At 35.0% G+C, this 13,940-nt stretch overlaps 1 protein-coding gene and 1 pseudogene across 1 annotated transcript in view; one reads left to right on the top strand and one right to left on the bottom strand.

Annotated features, from left to right (window-relative positions):
* Positions 1-13,940, top strand: part of NUBPL (nucleotide binding protein like) — a 206,600-nt gene that overhangs the window by 129,519 nt on the left and 63,141 nt on the right. The gene's annotated exons all lie outside the window — the stretch shown is intronic.
* On the bottom strand, positions 9,515-10,277 carry LOC115301360 (annotated as a pseudogene).

Raw genomic sequence — 13,940 nt, 5'->3', positions numbered from 1 at the left:
GAAAATCAAATTATTTGGAGGACTGATATAAGAGATGGCCAGTTTACATGGTTTGTTCAATCATTGGGAATTTTTTTCATCAGATGCTACAATCTTACGGAGCTATGATAAGTGATTTTGTCATGTGACCTTTGCATTTTTATAAACTAAATCTTGTGAGCTTGATTCTCAGATTCAGATGATTGGGATGGGCCCTCAACAGTTCCTTGTATTCCCCGTCCTGTTTTTATTTTATATTATGTTATTTGGTATGCTCCCAGGTACTTTGAGGAATAGACTTAAATATCTTTCCATGTATTTTCTTTTTGCCAAGAAGGTAATGATAATCTGGACAGTCCAAGGCAGGAGTGTGTTACCTAATGTCTGAGGGTAGAAATTACCTTCAAATTTTAATATTTTGGGGAGCACTTAAAGCATTTGTAAGTTGATTAGTTGATTAGGAATAAGGCATTTTATTTCCTGTATGAAGAAATGTATCAAATTGAACTGAGCTTTCCAATTTCTCTGTTACTTTGGATTTCTTTGTAGTGATTTATGAATATTCTTCAGAATTGTGTTTTGTTGTGTAGGTATATCCATTCTTGGTTTCATAAAGTAAAATTTCAGAGAGAAAGCAGGGGGATATTCTGTTATATAATATGTGGTCGTTTATGTTCATTTCAAAAATTTGGAGGTTAGGCAATGAATATTTCTATGGAGCTGATAAGTTAACAAGATTAGATAGACATACATAGTTTTTAAAAATAATAAATTAGTAAATTCGGTTAAGGAGAGGGATGTACAAGAGTGTATGTATATGTGTATGTGAGTATTTTTTTGAATTGTTTTTTAAAATATTCCATATTTATACAAAAGAAGTTGGATACAACCAAATTATAAGCATGAAAACAAACAACAAACAACAAACACTAAGACAAAAGGTAAGTCTGGAGAGATGTAGAAAAAGGAGGTAGGAAAACCATATCAAAAAATTAAAAGATTAGATGTGGAATCCTTATTTACTCTGAATTCTCAGTCTCCAGAGATATTGTTAGGATTTGCCTAATTCTCTACTGGCATTATGAAACCAATGTTCTTTAACCATTGAATAAAAAAAAATTCACTTCTCTTTCAAAGATCATGCCATAGGATCATCCACTTCCTACCTGTGTCTTTTCTGTTATCTGTTAGCTGTTTATTTATTAAGATCTATGAAGATCTCAAACTTGACTGTCTATAAGTCACCTGGAGTTTTTATTAAAACTGATTCCCTATTAGGTGTTACCTTCTATTCTGCATTCTTACCAAGCTTCTAGATAATGTCATTGGACCACATGGAAAGTACCACCAAGGATATAGACCAGAATCCTCATTACTTATCCAGAGTTTTGGCATTTGGCTTATAGTCTTTTCCCATGCCATTGTCCTGGGTCATCTCTTTTAATTCTTTCAACTTCTGTAAATTTTATTTTGACTACATTTTTTTTCAGGAGTCCTTTCCTATAGTCTTTTGTTACCATTAGAACTTTCCTACCTTTAAATATTATATTTCAAGTGCTCTACTTTGATTTTAACCTTCCAGCTTTCTTACTTGCTCACTTCCTTAGTAGACCTTGCTCTCTGTGAAATCTTAGTAGGATCTTTAAATTTTGACATCTTTTTTTTCTCTGAGTTCGTCAGTTTCTTCTTTGCTGAACCTGAAGTTCATTGTCACATTTTAGATGACTTTCTCACCATCATCTTCCTTGTCTTTCAGTTATTCATCCCTGTATCAGAATTGCAGTTCAGTTTCTCCATTTCCATTGTCAGGTTGCTGAATATACCTGAAGGAAATAACATATTGTCCAGATTGGCGCCATTTTGTTTTCATGGTATTCAGTTCTCATCTGGGCTCTTAATCCTGCACTTTTCTTCTTTTTTTAAGATTTTATTTTTAAGTAATCTCTACACTCAACTTGGGGCTTGAGCACACAAGCCTGAGATCAAGAGTCACATGCTCCACTGACTGAGCCAGTCAAGCACCCACAGTGCTACTCTTTTCTAATCCGAAGATTTCCTTGATAAGGAAGGCATTGTTTTGCTTGGGCCTACAAAGTTTAGAGAAAACACCTCAAGGAAGTTGGAAAAAAATTTTTTGTGAGTCCATGTAGAAATAAGAATAAGGTTTCCTGAAAGTAGAAACACTTGTTTGGTGTCACAGTAGTTAACAAACACAAGAATCCAGACTCCTCAGTGCCTCTGTGATATTATTCCTTGCGGTGCCCAGAGTATCAAGAGTGAGAATGGCAGAGAATTCTTAGCTTCCCCCACCCACTTCATCACCTGATTATCTGTACCAGTTCTCAATTCTTTGTTCCTAATCTTATTAAAAGCTCAATGTTTATTTTCATAATTTCATATTTTTGTGATTTCTCCAATACCTTCCAGTGGTTGATAACCTCCTTTCACTGCTTTGACATTTAAAAAGGGAAAAAGGTATGAGAAAGAAAAGTAAGAAAAGTCATTGTCTTAAGGTTTTTTTTTAAGTTTATTTATTTAGAAAGACAGTGCGTGTGCAGTTGGGGGAGGGACAGAGAGAGAGGAAGAGAGAGAATCCCAAGCAGGCTCTGCGCTATCAGCATGGAGTCAGACACAGGGCTCTTTCTCATGAACTGTGAGATCATGATCTGAACCACAATCAAGATTTGGACCTTAATCAGCTGAGCTACCCAGACACCCCCCCCCCATTAGCTTAAGTTTAATAAGACTAGATTGTTGAGAATTTCTGCATACAGAATAGAATGCCTTTTTATATTAAAATCTAATTTGCACATATTTTGCTGATTACAGTAGTATCTTTATAAGAATTTGTTACTTACTTTTTTTTTATTTTTGGAAGAGCGCAAGAGGGGGAGGGGTAGAAAGAGGGGGACACAGGATCTGAAGTGGGCTCTACGCTGACAGGCTGACAGCAGCAAGGCTGATGTGGGGCTTGAACTCACCAACCATGAGCTCTTTTCCTGAGCCGAAGCTGGCTGCTCAACTGCCTGAGCCACCTAGGTACCCCATAAAATTTGTTAGTTTATTATTTAAAAAATTATGTTTATTTTTGAAAGAGAGAGAGAGACACACACACAGACAGTGTGAGGGGGGAGGGGCAGAGAAAGGAGACACAGAATCTGAAGTAGGCTCCAGGCTCCAGACTGTCAGTGCAGAGTCAGACACGAGGCTTGAACTCACGAACCACAAGATCATGACCTGAGCCAAAGTCAGACACTTAACAGACTGAGCCACCCAGGCACCCCAGAATGTGTTACTTTAAAGTATAATTGATATAATTTAAGGCCTGTGTTTGGACATTGTAAGTTATTATGAAAAGATACTGAATAAAGTAGGGGAAAAAGTTATTAATTCCTTGCTAATAGGATATGTGGAGAGTGAAGTTTTCATTGATATTCTAGAGAGGGCTGTGGCTTAAGTAATTAATGTTAGATGTTTTATGTGACTCTTACAAGCATGTAACTCTAAATGTAGGTTATGACAATACCCTCTATCAGTCAGCTCTTTTGTTTCAATTTTGAATTTACTATGCAATTTAAGATTCTGAGACTTCTGATGAGTGAATATACTGATTTGCTGATGGAAATGTCTGATTTGCTTGGGAAGTATATACCTCATGGTAATACGTTGTTGTCTTGGTACTAATTAACCAAAAACAGAACAATTTTCCCCAGAAGTAGATAATCCTTGAAATTCTGGCTCTCTATATCTTTACTCATTTGAGGTAATTAGAGTGATTTTTAACCAACTCCTTAGAAACCATATTACACTAATTTTTACAGTTGAGTGTAAGACAAAGTAGAGTATTTTATAGAGGAGGTCAAAGAAATTGCAATGAGAAAGGAGGTTAAGGTAATGAAAATATGTGCTTTGCTATCATCAGGTTAGGCCATTACTTTGTTTCTCACCTATTCAGGTTAAGGATAATATATTAGAAGATTGATGGAGAGACACACTACTGTCCTTTATTTTGGGGATTGCTTAGCATCTAGATAGGGAGAATGAGAAGGAAAAATTTTTACCGAGAGGTAGAGGGAGGCAGTGAGAATCAAGTGGAAATGAAGGGCAAAAATGTGCTCTCTTAGACAAGAAATGTAGATTAGCAAAAGAATTTAAGGCTACGTAAGAGTCACCCAGACTTACGTCATATACATGAATACAAAGTGCCTATTTTGTATTACAGAGAATGTTAATATCTTGTTTGATATTTGTATATTCTGTGTTTAAACAAGCAGTTTGGAAATCTTATGACTATGCATTTTTGAATAATTGATATTCAGAATGCAATTTGTCATCTATGAAGATGTTTGGTGGAGCTGATTTGCATTAAAACATTCATAATAATTCTCAGTAAGAAAAATACACAGAAGCACAAAACAGTTAATTATTTTCTTTTAAAATGAATGTCAAGAAAAGCATTTAAGGGGCGCCTGGGTGGCACAGTCGGTTAAGCCTCCGACTTCAGCTCAGGTCAGATCTCACGTTCGTGGGTTCGAGCCCCGCGTCAGGCTCTGTGCTGACAGCTAGCTCAGAGCCTGGAGCCTGCTTCCAGTTCTGTGTCTCCTTCTCTCCCTGACCCTCCCCCTCTCATGCTCTGTCTCTCCTGTATCAAAAATTAATAAAAAACATTAAAAAAAATTTAAAAAAAGAAAAGCATTTAAAGTAAGATAAAGTACAATATTTAAAGAAAATTCTATCTTAGAATTCAAAATATTTTATAACTGTACACAGGATAATATAATTTTACATATTTTAATGTATATATTATGTTAGGAATCTTATGGAATCTTTTTTTTTAATTCTTTAGATGTAATAGCATTTGCAAATGAACTCAGACTCCTTTCTTTCAACAGTTTCCTATATGTTTAGGATAGCTCTCTCTTTAATTATTAAAATATTTGATCAGTGTTTGTAATTTTTAGAATTATATTTGTGTATATCTCATTTTCTCACTTTGTAGTTTGTTTTTTAGCTGACAGAAATATTTCTTTTACTCTGAGTAGTTGAGTAGAGTCCAATTAACAGGGGCAGTGTTGATGTAGGGAAATGTAACCCAGAGCTATCATTTGCATATTAAAAGAAGGATATTTCATTATGGAACCCAGTTACAATTAAATAAGCTACATTTATACATAAGTATAGTTATAAGACTGAATGAAGATCAGTAGCATTTGTTTAGCCGTTACCCATAAGTGTAATACATATATGAATGATTCATTACATAGGAGTGATTAATTTGTCATTTTTATCGTATCAGTTATTCAGATATTCTGTAAGTATGTATTATCAAAATAGGATAACTATAAAATTTTTATATGCAGAAATGATTTGTGGCAAGACTGATATTCATTTTGTGCATGAGAATTTAGGTCATGTATTTACAAATCCTGCCATTCAGAAAATAATATTAACTAAACTATTTTTACTATTTGTAATATGTTGAGGGTAGGCTCTTCCTTTCCATCTTAAGCCTTCCATAGTCTCCCTTTTACTTTGTAGGAAGAGCAAGGGACCCAACTGGACAATTTGAATTTTTAATACTCACTTAGAAATGGGAGAATGGAAAATTAACTTCTGAAAGATGAATTGGAGTTCCCATCTTCCCCCAGGATTAATTGGTTAATCCTAATTAACTGGTTAATGTTTTTGAGGTCTGTTTCTCTGTGTTTCTATATCTCGGCTGTTTGTGTGTCCCTTGTATTTCTGGTGATCTGTTAGCTGATATGAGAGATTGCTAGTTAGTCCGGGTTAAAACAATATTAATTAATATTTCTTAAATTGATTTACCCAGCATATCCTATGTTAATATATATGAGAAGAAAGGTGAGAAAAATGAGTTGTCTAAGAAAAAATGTAGAAATTTATCTTACCTGGTTTTATTTTTATTCTAGAAAAAAAAGCATTATTATTGAAAAATAACATAACTGGTATTTTATTTCTGCTTCCTGAAAATTTTAATTATTTTCAGTCAGGATAAAGGGAAAAAGAAAACAAACAGTGATAAGAATTTTGTAAATATTTATTAATTTTCCCTATCATTACCTAGATGACTTTTTCCAGCTAAATCTACTCTTTATTCAGTGTTTCTCATAAACCAAGATCTTAGGTCAAAACTCTGGGACTTATTTTTGACTTTTTTCTTTCCTTTACCACGTATATATAATCTAGCAACAAGTCCTCCGGACTTTACATTCCAAATATATCTTTAAGCTGTCTACTTATCTTCAACTTCTCTACCATCCTCGTATAACCCATCATCGTTTATTTAGAATATTCCTAAATGATGTTTCTGCTTTCACTCTTGTTTTCTTACATACCACTCTACTCTCCTGATAGTGTTCAGAATTATCTTTAACAACTTTGCTTAAAACTAACCAGTATGCTTAAGCAGCCAGTTTATTATTTGAAAAACCTGAAAATAAAAAGAATCAGTATTTGTTCTATTTTTCTTATACTGTTAAGCATATGGTTGATAAAGGAAGTTTGTCCTTTACTAAAGTATTTCAGTTGATAAATAAAGAAGGAATGATACAATTATAGTATCAATAGTTTATAACCCCTAATTATTATAATACATCTAAGGAAGTGATTATTACTAATTGTTAATATATGCCTGTAGAGAGAACATATGATATGCTTCCTGATTGGAGTAAATAACATAAACTATAGAGTAGTTTTGCTAGAAAATTGAACCTGAATCTGATGAAACATTCAGATCTAACTACCAGTTAATAGGAAATACAGGAGACAGAGGAACATGTTAAGTTCACAAGTTAAGTGACACTATAAGGATGCCATCAGAAATCCAGAGTGTGGAAAATCCTGTAGGATTTTTTTTTCCAGCAAGTAAATTTTAAGGAAAAAAGTGAAGGAATTGAAATTTATACATTAAAAGACCAAGAAACCTGTTAAATGCAATATTTGGACCTTATTTGGATTTAATTTGAACCAGTGAGCTTTAGAAAAAATTGATACACAGGGAAATTTGGACCCTGGCTAAATAGTTGGTAATTTTAATAAATTATTATTGAAAATAGTGATGTAGGGACACTTGGGTGGTTCAGTCAGTTAAGCATCTAACTTCAGCTCAGGTCATGATCTCGCAGTTCACGAGTTGGATTCCCATGTCCAGTTCTGTGTTGACATCTCAGAGCTGGGAGCCTGATTAAGATTCTGTGTCTCCCACTCTCTCTGCCCTTTCCCTGCTCATGCTCTGTCCCTCTCTCTCAAAAACAAATAAACATTTTTAAAAAATGAAAAATCAATTTAAAAAAGGAAAATAATGATGTAATAGTAATATTGACACAAGTTATATTTGCAAGAAGAGTCCTTATCTTTTAATGATACATATTAATATATGTATAAATGAAATGATATGATTTCTTAGGAGTAGATGCAGAATGAGTAAAGATACAAATTAAGCAAGACTGGCCATGAAATGATAATTATTGATACTGGTTGATAAATATATGTGAATCCATTTTGCCCTGTTCTCTTTATTCATACACATTTAAACTTCCTGTAATTAAATTTAAAAGAAAACAAAAGCTTTGCACTTAGACTGTAAACCAAACTTTTTATCTCAGTAGATTCTACTCAGTCTGATTCTACTTAACCAGTATCTAGCATATTCACCCTTGTAATGTAAAACATTACACTTGTTTTTTTTCCTTTTCCTCAGATACCCCAAATTCATTTCTACCTTAGAGTCCTTGAACTTGGTATTCCATCTGTAACCCTCTTCCTCTAGATCTTGAATGTCTGTCCTCTGTCTTATTTCATTTTTATTATTTTTAAGTTATGGCTTTATTTGCTTGTTTGTTTGTTTATTTATTTGAGAGAGCAAGCAGAGGGGAGAGGGAGAGAGAAGCAAGCTCCAAACCCAGCATGGAGTCCAATGTAGGGCTCAATCTCATGACCCTGAAGTCAAGTCATATTTTAATGTCATCCCAGAACATCTAGTTGTAACAATCATCTCAACTAGTTTTATTTTCATCAGAATACTTATCCTGATTTGATATTTTCTTTTATGTTTATTTGTTTATTGTTTCTACCCACTAGAGTATAAACTACGTGTGGATGATGGTAAGATCTTGACTATCTTGTTCACTTTTAAATTTCCAGCACTTTTCTAACAAATACTTAGCAAATACGGTTGGTATTCAATAAACGTTATTTGAGTGAATCAATTAAATATTACGAAGCTGTTGAATGCTAAGAATATTATTAATCTTTTACTTTTAGAATATCAACAGTATATACTTTTATTGCCTAGTGAAAGTATTTAAAATTCAGTTGGCATTTTCATTATTAATGTTTTCAAAGGCTCATGTGCAAGAGAATTAGCCTTGTAGCAAACCTTCAGAAACATTTAAAAAATTTCACAAAATGTCAAAATTTTCCTTAGCATATATTTAAAAATATGTGTATTTTGGGTAATTAATGTCACATTTTGTCTAAGAGCTGTTTCTCATATCTACATAAGTAGAGGTTAAATTTTGTGCTATGTGTTTATATGTGATATGAAAATTTGGCAAACATTTCTTGGCTCATGTGAATAATAATGAAATACTTATAATTATATCTTCCATCAAGAGAGAACTTAAAAATACTTTCATAGATAAATGCAGTACAGGAGATGAGACTAAAATTATGAGATCTTCTCTTTATTAAAAAAACACAGAAAATAATATTTGTTAAAAATAATAATATATAAATATATTAACAAATATCTATATCTATATATTTCCAAGTAAGCATTGTCATTCAGAATAACTGCTAAGGGAGTTGTTCATAATGGTTATTGAACAAAGTGATGTGTTTCACTAATAAAGTAATTTTTACCCTAATACTTATTAGAGAGACGTATATGATGCGGATTAGTGCATTTCCTTCTTGTGTCCTCAGGAGGCTTTCCCTCCACAGCACCGTATGGGCTGCAGAGTTAGGCTTATTTGGGCCATGGCTGAGGTTGTTCCTCTCGTAATTCTTCATGTGTGGCATATGGGAATCTCACATCACAGCCTTTCTACCAGAAACATGCCATCATTGGTTTCTCTTCTTCACCATCTTTTATTAAATGGTACAAATCTGGGACCTTCTTCCGATGTGGCTCTTTGCCAACCATATTTTATTCTAAGTGGATTTGCTTGTTTGTTCTTTTGCTCATTTCTTCATTTATTTCTTTATTCAACACAGGTTTATTGTGGCTTGTCATATGGAAAACACTACCTTTGAGATGATAAGGAATTATATAGAGATGAACAAAGCATAAAACATTTACTCCAGGGATGTTGCCTTTGGTAGCTTTACTTTTGGCATGTCTCTTTTGGAATTGCCTTTAGAATGAATTTTTAAGTTACATGCATGCCTACATATTTGTCTTAGTTTAGAGAGAGAAAATGAGCCTTTCCTCAGTCTCCCAGGGAAAGACAGGGGGAGAAGGCACAGAATGTCACAAGGCCCCTGTGAACCCAGTGCTAGAGTCTCACAGGGCCTAGTTCCCTACCAGGGGAAGATGTTTATTTTCCTTGTCATGGTCCTGACTTTGCTTGCCTGCTCAGTCTCCAGTTTTTAGAAGTTATCCAATTCCCAGAATGTGCCCTTCCTTTAGTTCTGTAACATTTTCACTTAGGGGAAAAGGCACTGACCATCTTGTATCAGGACCCCGAGGGAGTTGTCATCTTGCAGGATGGTGAGGTGGGATCTCTTTAGTATCGTGGCGTTTAATTTCTATCTGTTGTGCTTAGAACCTAAACTAGAGAGCCTCAGATCCCTCTCAAGAGTATGTTTGAGCCTTGGCAGGCCATAGGGGTTTCTATGAGCTGTCCTGTTTCTTCCTTGGAAAACTCCTGCTTGAAAGGGAGCTCAGTCTGGCTTCAAAGTGTCATCTGAGTTAACTGGGTGAATTATCTGAGGCACATTCAACTCAGGAGAAAGTGCCTCTGGGGTCATAACAGGCTCTGGGGGAAGATTTGATTTGTGGGCTTTCATCTCATGTATTTTCACTCAGCTGTTTTATCAGTAGGCTTATGGAGTCTCTGCTGCTGGTCTTCATAGGTATCTACGCAGTGCCATGGGTAGGAGAGCGGGGATCTGAGTCCTGGGCATGAATAGGACCTTCCAGCTCCTCCTCTGTGGGTAGGTTGAACTCTGAGGTTTGCACCTGGATTGGAGTGCACAGGATGCCTGCGCTAAGTGATTGAGGATCTGCCAGATGCTTGTGCACTGGGGGCTGGGATGCTCTTGGCTGAGCCCATCCCAACCAGGGCAGGCCCCAGCCTGAGTGAGGAGAGAATTCTGGGCTATAATTCTTTCTTTGTGTGCACAACAATTCCAGTTTATTGGTTGATAATTTATTTAACCATTCACTTATTAAAGGACATTGCTTTTTGAGCCATTTTTAATTCATTTTGTTTTAGGTATTTTTAAATTTTTATTTATTATTCTTTTTCTTTTATTTTTTAAAATCTAATTTACTGTCAAATTGGCTAACATACAGTATGTAAAGTGTACTCTTGGTTTTTGGGGTAGATTTCTATGGTTCGTTGCTTACATGTAACACCCAGTGCTCATCCCAACAAGTGCCCTCCTCGGTGCCCATTACCCATTTTCCCCTCTTTGCCCCCCCAATCACTCCTCAGTTTGCTCGTTATATTTTAGAGTCTCTTATGGTTTGCCTCCCTCTCTCTCTGTTTGTAACTATTTTTTCCCCCTTCCTTTCCCCCATGGTCTTCTGTTAAGTTCTTCAAGATCCACATATGCGTGAAAACATAGGGTGTCTGTCTTTCTATGCATGACTTATTTCACTTAGCATAATACCTTCCATTTCTGTCTACGTTGCTACAAATGGCATGATTTCATTCTTTCTCATTGCTAAGTAGTATTCCATTGTATATATAAACCACATCTTTATTCCTTCATCAGTTGATGGACATTTAGGCTCTTTCCATAATTTGGGTGTTGTTGAAAGTGCTGCTATAAACATTGGGGTACATGTGCCCCTGTGAATCAGCACCCCTCTACCTTTGATAAATTCCTACTAGTACTATTGCTGAGTCATTGAGTAGTTCTATTTTTAATATTTTGAAGAACCTTCACACTATTTTCCAGAACTGGTGCACCAGTTTGCATTCCCACCAACAGTGCAAGAGGATTCCCATTCTCCATGTCCTCGCCAGCATTTGTTGTTTCCTGAGTTGTTGATTTTAGTCATTCTGACTGGTGTGTATGAGATGGTATCTCAGTGAGGTTTTGATTTGTGTTTCCCTGATGATGAGTGATGCTGAGCATCATTTCATGTGCCTGTAGGCCGTCTGGATGTCCTCTTTGGAGAAGTGTCTATTCATGTCTTTGCCCCATTTCTTGACTGGATTATTTGGCTTTTGAGTATTGAGTTTGATAAATTCTTTATAGATTCTGGATATTAACCCTTTATGTGATATGTCATTTGCAACTATCTTTTCCCATTCCATTGATTGCCTATTAGTTTTGTTGCTTGTTTCCTTTGCAGTGCAGAAGTTTTTATCTTGGTAAGGTCCCAATAGTTCACTTTTGCTTTTAATTCCCTTGCCTTTGGACATGTGTCAAGCAAGAAATTTCTCTGGCTAAAGTGAAAGAGGTTGTTGCCAGCTTTCTCGTTTAGGGTTACGATGGTTTCCTGTCTCACATTTAGGTCTTTCATCCATTTTGAGTTTATTTTTGTGTATGGTGTGGGAAATTGGTCTAGTTTCATTCTTTTGCATGTTGCTGTCCAGTTCTCCCAACAGCATTTGCTAAGGAGACTATCTCTTTTCCATTGCTTTGTCAAAGATTAGTTGGCCAATATTTGTGGGTCCATTTCTGGATCCTCTATTCCATTGCTCTACATGTCTGTTTTTGTGCCAATACCATATTGTCTTGATAATTAGAGCTTTGTAGTAGAGGCTGAAGTCTGGGATTGTGATGGTTCCTGACTTGGTTTTCTTCTTCAATATTACTTTGGCTATTTGGGGTCTTGTGTGGTTCCAAACAAATTTTAGGATTGTTTGTTCCAGCTTTCCAAAGAATGCAATTTTGATTGGGTTGCACTGAATGTGTAGATTGCTTTGGGTAGTGTTGGCCTTTTAATAATATTTATTCCAATCCATGAGCATGAAATGTTTTTCCATTTCTTTGTGTCTTCAATTTCCTTCATAAGTTTTCCATAGTTTTCACCATACAGATCTTTTACATCTTTGGTTAGGTTTATTCCTAGGTATTTTATGGTTCTTGGTGCAATTGTAAATGGGAACAGTTTCTTGATTTCTCTTTCTATTGCTTCATTATTGGTATATAGAAATGCAACTTATTTCTGTACATTGATTTTGTACCCTATGACCTTGCTGAATTCACAGACCAGTTTTAGCAGCCTTTTGGTGGAGTATTTCGGGTTTTCCATGTAGAGTATCATGTTATCTGCGAAAAGAGAAAATTTGACTTTTTCTTTGCCAATTTTGATGCCTTTTAGTTCATTTTGTTGTCTGATTGCTGATGCTAGGACTTCCAACACTATGTTAAACAACAGTGTTGAGAGTGGACATCCCTGTTGTATTCCTGATCTCAGGGGGAAATCTCTCAGTTTTTAATCATTGACGATGATATTAGCTGTGGGCTTTGCCTATATGGCTTTTGTGATGTTTGGGTATTTTCCTTCTATCCCAACTTTCTTGAGGGTTTTTATTAAGAATGGATGCTGCATTTTGTCAAATGCTTTTTCTGCATCTATTGACAAGATCATATGGTTCTTATCCTTTCTTTTATTAATGTGATGTATCGCATTGATTGATTTGCAAATATTGAACCAGTCCTGCAGCTAGGAATGAATCCCACTTGATCATGGTGGATAATTTTTTCTGTATGTTGTTGATTTTGATTTGCTAGTATCTTGTTGAGAATTTTTGCCTCCATGTTCATCAGGGATATTGTGAGCTATTTTTAATTTAAAAAAATAGTGCACTGAGCATCTTTGTTTATGAGATAGCACTGTTTTGGGATGTATGATTTCTGTGTTTATTAAAGAACCTAATAAAGCATGGATTATAGTGTATATATTTGTGTGTGGGGGCCAACTGAACCAAAGTCTTGTCTTTGTGAATTTAATGTTTATTAGGTACCTTTACATTGTACCAGATTTTTTGAGAGCCAGTTTCTCTTCCTTCTTCCTTCTGCCCCTTCCTTCCTTTTTTGTGAGAATATTTAAGTTCTACTCTCTTAGCAAATTTCAGTTACATAGTACATAATTATCAACTATGATCACCCATGTTTTACAATAGATCCTCAGACCTTTTTAATCGTATAGGCATAGGTTTGTACACTTTTATTAACCTCTCCTTATTTCCTCCACATCTCAGCCTATTATAACCTCTTTACTACTCTGCTTCTATGAGTTTGACTTTTTTTATTCCATATATGTGATACTGTACAGTATTTGTCTCTAAATGACTTAAGTTTTTGAGGGACTTCCATACTGTTTTCCTTAGTGGTTGCACTAATTTACAGTCCCAGCCACATTGTATAAGACTTTGAGTAGATAATGAAAGATAATGCAAAATGCTTATTGATTCATGATGTGGTTTCATCTTAGCTTGGGCAAAACCATGCAGTATTTAATACATAGAAGCAGAATATTTACTATGGAAACTTGAAAAGATGTGAGTTCTTTGTGTGCAATCTTTCATTTATGCATGTGAGAGGGTTTTCCTTTCTTTTTTTAAAAAATATTTTTACATTGTAGTACTTGTTTTGCTTGTTGGTGGTGTTTGCTTATTTAATACATTCCGTCAAGGACAGAAATTACATGATGGGTTTTTTTTTGTTGTTGTTTTTTTTCCCCTTAGGAAGTGTGTCTTGAGTTTTTCCCTTATTATTTTCATTACCTTTTTTTTTTTTCCTCTTCTTTTTTT

The sequence above is a fragment of the Suricata suricatta genome, chromosome 9 (genome assembly GCF_006229205.1).
Source record: "Suricata suricatta isolate VVHF042 chromosome 9, meerkat_22Aug2017_6uvM2_HiC, whole genome shotgun sequence".
Lineage (NCBI taxonomy): Eukaryota > Metazoa > Chordata > Mammalia > Carnivora > Herpestidae > Suricata > Suricata suricatta.
This window is presented reverse-complemented; position numbering and strand designations above follow the sequence as displayed.